The sequence below is a fragment of the Mus musculus genome, chromosome 10, assembly GCF_000001635.26.
Source record: "Mus musculus strain C57BL/6J chromosome 10, GRCm38.p6 C57BL/6J".
NCBI classification, from domain to species: Eukaryota; Metazoa; Chordata; class Mammalia; order Rodentia; family Muridae; genus Mus; species Mus musculus.
This window is the reverse complement of record NC_000076.6, coordinates 130,551,947-130,557,946: the sequence shown is the minus strand read 5'-3', so window position 1 is coordinate 130,557,946 and position 6,000 is coordinate 130,551,947. Positions and strand designations below refer to the sequence as shown.

Below are 6,000 nucleotides of genomic sequence, written 5' to 3'. Positions count from 1 at the left end.
GACACTGCATCCAGCCATTTTGATGAGGGCATGACCTGAAGTGAGGCTCCCTCAGATGACTGTAGGCTCTAAAATGTTGACCACTGAAGGTAATTAGAACACAGAGACAATAGTATATCATAAAGTTTTAAAAACCCAAATCAAATGTGTTAACCATATCAATCACTTAAGTAGCAAAACCCCCAAAATTGCTGACAACATGAAGACAGAGTTGCCAAGAAATGAGGAGAGGCAAGCCTTCAGGATCAAGAAGAGGAAAATAAAACTGTTTCCCAAACTATTAAAATTCAAGAAACTCATAGTAAATTTCCAGAAGACAAAAATAGGTGAAGGTCTATCATATTCCAGAGAAACAACAATATAATTAGATTATAATGAATAAAATCACACAACATAGATGGCATCACAAATAAAAGGAGACTGAAAGACAGACAAACATATAAGTTTTTAAACATGGAGTACAGACTATAATAAAAAAATTAAGACTCTGGTTTCTCTTCAGAACGTATAAATTTTTCACCTTTTACGAAAGATTTCCATGGAGAGGAACAACTCTGAGTCTTAACTCAATTTTTTTGAGGTCTTGTGGTTACAAGACTAGTAATGGTAATGAAAAGACAGAAGTCCTTCGCTGTGGGTGAGAAGCTGGATACCTATCATGCAAAAACTATTCTATAAAAAACTCTCTTAAAGGAGCTGGGCAGTGGTGGCGCACGCCTTTAATCCCAGCACTTGAGAGGCAGAGGCAGGCGGATTTCTGAGTTCAAGGCCAGCCTGGTCTACAAAGTGAGTTCCAAGACAGCCAGGGCTATACAGAGAAACCCTGTCCAAAAAAAAAAGAGAGAGAGAGAGAGAGAAAGAGAGAAAGAAAAGAAAATTAAGAAATTATAGGCCAATACTCATCCTGTGTACTCTGTTGCTCCTCTTGGCAACAGAAAGTAGATTGGAAGTGGCAAAAACCCAGTCAATTGGACATTTCTTTTTTCTTTTTTTTTTTGAGACAGGGTTTCTCTGTATAGTCCTGGCTGTCCTGGAACTCACTTTCTAGACCAGACTCAGAAATCCGCCTGCCTCTGCCTCCCGATTGCTGGGATTAAAGGCCTGTGCCACCATGCCTGGCTAAGATTTTTTTAAAAACCAAATCCACATCTTATAGAGGCCTAATGTACAAAATATTATAAGACCTAAAGAAACTAGGCTTTCCAAAGCAAGAAATTCAATTTAAAAATGGGGTATAGACCTAAACAGAGAATTCTCAACAGAGGAATCTCAAAAAGCTGAGAAATACTTCATCATCTTAGCCTTCACGGAAATGCAAATCAAAACCACTTTGAGAATCTATCTTGCACTAGTCAAAATGGCTAAATCAATTATACAAGTGACAACTCATACTGGCAAGGATGTGGAGAAAGGGGAACAACCCCTCACTGCTTGTGGGGTACAAACTATTAAAGCCACTATGGAAATCAGTATTTCCTCAGAATCGTGGTTCCTCAGAACACTGAAAATCCATCTATCTCAAAACACAGCTGCTATAATGCTCTTGGGAGTCTATCTAAAAGGTGTTCCACCTTACTACAAGGACATTTGCTTAACTATGTTCATAGGATATTTACTCATACTAGCTAGAATCTGGAAACAACCTAGAGGTACCTCAAGTGAAGAATGGATAAACAACAACAACAAAAAAAAGTGGTACATTTATACAATGGAGTATCACTCAGCTGTTTAAACAAATGGCATTGTGAATTCATAGGCAAATGAATGCAACTAAAATAAAAAAAAAAAAACAAAAACAAAAAACAAAAACTGTAGTCTCCCCTCCCCCAGCTTGAAACCTGCTTGCTCAGGGGTGGAGCTTCCTGCTCATTCGTTCTGCCACGCCCACTGCTGGAACCTGCGGAGCCACACACGTGCACCTTTCTACTGGACCCGAGATTATTCGGCGGGAATCGGGTCCCCTCCCCCTTCCTTCATAACTAGTGTCGCAACAATAAAATTTGAGCCTTGATCAGAGTAACTGTCTTGGCTACATTCCTTTCTCTCGCCACCTAGCCCCTCTTCTCTTCCAGGTTTCCAAAATGCCTTTCCAGGCTAGAACCCAGGTTGTGGTCTGCTGGCCGGACACAACAATTGGCGAACCAACGCGGGACTGAGAAACGGCAAAGGATTTTTGGAAGAGACGCTGCTGGTTCGGAGCTCCATAAAATAAAGGATAAAGGAAATTCATACCGGAGAAGGTATGGGCTAAGCTGAGACAGCGTTAAACCCGAGCGCTGGTTCACTTAGGTTCAGCAGTGAGGAGCTGGGTAATAGGCGGTAGGCCGTAGCTCTCTGAAGCTACTTGAGGCGTGAGAAAAGAAAGGGTTTATTAAAAGGAATAGGCGGATTGCCCCAGTTAATAAAAAAATGCATCATAAGGGAGGAAAATGTCCCAAAAAGCAGAGAGAAATTTCTCTCTGGGCCTTATAGCAGGAGTACTCTGTTCCCTTTTGTGTCTTGTCTAATGTCCGGTGCACCAATCTGTTCTCATGTTCAATTCATGTATGTTCGTGTCCAGTCTGTATGAATGAATGTTCTATGTTTTGTGTTGGATAATAAAGATGGTATAAAAAACTTTATCTGCAAAGCTGAGAGCTGCCACGTGTTTCAGCCAGGAATCAGACACATGGCGGGAGGGCCCCTGCTGGAAAAACTGTTCGTTTTAGGAAATAAGGGCGAGTGCACAGCCTCTAAGTTTCGGAGTAAAAAAGCTAATAAATGGTTCATGATTAATGTGTTGGACAATGGTAAAGTGTTTTTTATTCTATGATTGTAGCTACAAAAATTATTATTCTCTGATTGGTCTAAATGTAACTGCTTCATTTGGTTCTTTTTTATTGGTAATGTGCTCTGAGTGTTTTCACAATCAGCTCATAAGTTGTTGGTTAAGATTAATAATTGTTACATTGCTACAGATGGTTAGTGTTAAATTTGATAACTCAAGTTTAGAGTCCTTCCGACACATGGCATAAAGCAGGCCAAGAGGCTGGGTCTCTAAAGATATTTCTAGTTTAGGTAATAATTAATGTGGTTCGTATCCTAAATAGTAAAATTTAAGATAAGATTTAAAGCAATGTCTTTTTATTAAAGCTTGCTTTAATAGGTATTCATAGGTATTAATTGACATCCAAACTTCGTAATATGATAGTAATGCTTCTAATATTGATTCTAAAGATAATAAATTGTTTTAAACTTGGGTTTTGCTTTCCCAAGGTTATAGGTATTATCCTAACCTTGCACAAAAAACTTAAAAATTATGGTTAAAACTACTATTGTTCCATTGACTGCAGCTTGCAGTTTGATTTCAAATTTAAGATCTTTAATTCACCTGTATACTGTAATTAAGACAATTACAAGAGTAATAATCTTATGAGAGCGCTCATACTGCTCACTTCATACAAAACTGTGACAAAGTTATCTAGTTATGTTTGTCTTTGTGAATAGATTAGACAAACAGTTTGGTTATAGTTGCTGCCTGGCAGGAAACTGCGGTACGGGCAATTTTTTCACAACACTAAAGTTGTGAAGAACGTTTTAACTGTAAGTCATCTTAAGAAAGAGTATCAAAATTTAGAGGCGTAGACAGTTATATTGTTCCTCTAAAATCGGTCCTTATTACTGGAGGGCCAGGATGCTCAGATTAAAAAGTATTTCACATTTGAGTCAATACATGGCTCTGGGCAGCCCCAGAGCGGCTTGTGGCCTTTCTTTTGTTTTGCAAACAGTGCCTGAGAAAGTTTTTTCCCTGTGTTCAAGAGAATTTCTTTTTAACAGTGTTACAGATCTATTCAGATGTTTAAAATAATGCTTAAATTCAAAGAGTTTTGCTTCTAGTGAACTGTAACCACTAGAAAATTCTGCCTCTAGGTATGGCTAATGTAACTTTACATTATGTAAGAAAAATTTTTATTGTTTCTGCTTCTATACAAGAAGCCAAGAGTTTTAATCTTTCAGTGTATATTGTTTCCTAAGTAAAAAGTATTTTATTAACTAATGCTTCTTAAAGTTTACCTTAAATCCTTGCTCTCACCCAAAAGATTCAGAGACAATATCCTTTTATTACTTAGGGGTTTAGTTTACTACAAAAGTTTCTACAAAAAATAAAGCTTTTATAATTGTTGTTAATTGGTAATTAAAAATTGGTTGTGCCCAAAACAATTCTTTAGCCAAAAAGAAAACATTATTGTAAAGTCATTTTTCTCATCCTCCCAGCCAATCGTTGGCCCACGTGGGCCCAACTAGCTTCTGTGGGGCGGAGTCTTAAGACACAGTTTCCCCTGTTCCAGCACAGATGATCTAGTTGTGTGCTGTAGATGGTGTTTTAAAATGCTGAACAATCAAACCTTAATTTGTATATTAATAGTCAATGCCATATCTCTGAGCTCGCAATTGCTTAAATTGTTCATCCCTCAGATACTATTAATTCTCAAATTTACAATTGCTTATGCATATTTCTAGTTAATAAATAAATTATGCACATGTGACTCTTAATAACTTTGCAAGCCTTCTAGTTACAACTGCTCCTTAAGAAAATTGATTAAAAGTGCAATTAGTCACTGCCCCTTTACAGCCAAGTATATAAAATGTTTTGTCAACTAGTTATTAATTCAAAAGTTTAGGTATTGTGAAATTTTAAAACTTTAACTTCTTAAAAGACAAAAAAGAGAGAAATTGTATCCCCGTGCATACTATTTAGTGCATTCCCATGCACACTATTGAAGTCTTACCTTTATTTTCAAAATTTAATATTTTAATGTCAAAGAGTTTAATAAATGCTTTGTAGTATCTTAAAGGGATCTACTTATTGGCTTATAGATTGATCCTAAAACAGCTACCTTATTAGAAAAGGGAAAAACAGGTTTTCTCCACAGAACGCTGCAGAAGCATATTAGTAAATTCGTGTGACGAGCTGGTAGGTAAGTTGACTCATGTCCTGATTGAATTGACTAAAAAACTAAATTAAATTTATGTTTTAGATCCATCCTTACTTGTCATTTTTCCAGTTTAGACTAGCTTCTAGCCTTTTAACTTTATGACAATAGTACATCAGAGACTGTATATTCAGACTTAGTAAAATTAGTCATTTAATAAAGTCATAATGATTTTTCTCTTCTTCAGTGTGACCAGTCATTTTAACTCAATCTCAGACTGGTCTAATATTCAGTCCAATGTTAGAGATTCCTATATTCTAAATTACCTAGCAAAGTTAATTCAGAGCACATCCCCCACTCCCCCTAGATCCCTAACCTCAGAAGGATTGCTGGCCTTACAGCTAGTGGAAAAAGCTATTAAAGAGCAATTGGTCACTTAATACATTGGTAAAATAGAAGGACCCCCTGACTAACAAATGGAAGGGTCCAGATCCAGTTCTAAATTGGGGTAGGGGCTCAGTTTGTGTTTTTTCACGAGATGAAGATAGAGCGTGGTGGCTGCCAGATAAATTAATTCGTCAGATGAACACAGATTCTAAATCTTCTAAAGTATCACCTTGAGGACTAAAATTCCTCTTTTGCTTAAAAGTCGGCTTGAGGACTCAGGCTCTGAAAAAAGCTACTCTCTGAGCCAGCTCCGGACAGGAGGCCGGAGACTAGCCTCAGCTTTACAATTTACATTTAAATAAAGTACCTAGACTTCCCCAAAAGAAGTTCTGCTTTCCTACTTTCTCACTGTCCGAGATTTTGTCTTTCAAGCAGGTAAATCAACATTCTCGAGGCGGACCAGCGGATGTGCATCCCCGCCCCCCTAGAGCACACAGGTGGCTGCTGTTATCTCCTTTCCAAGGACATTTCCAGCATGTGGCTTTCAGTCTGAGTTAAAAATTTAGGTTTTCCTAGAGGGCTAGAAAAGTAGATATTTCTATATTAATAAAGATTGGTTTTTATTTTGATAGACAGGCTTAGTCCCTTAGCTGACCTCTGGCTTTTCACCCTTGCTGTTACTGCAAGGTGTCCTTAGGCT

At 37.6% G+C, this 6,000-nt stretch overlaps 1 non-coding gene across 1 annotated transcript; it reads left to right on the top strand.

The window, feature by feature from the left end:
* Positions 1-482: 482 nt before the first annotated feature.
* Positions 483-599, top strand: Gm23793. Its single transcript, XR_003949135.1, has one exon. It is a non-coding gene; the product is annotated as a U5 spliceosomal RNA (small nuclear RNA).
* The last annotated feature ends 5,401 nt before the right edge of the window (positions 600-6,000 follow it).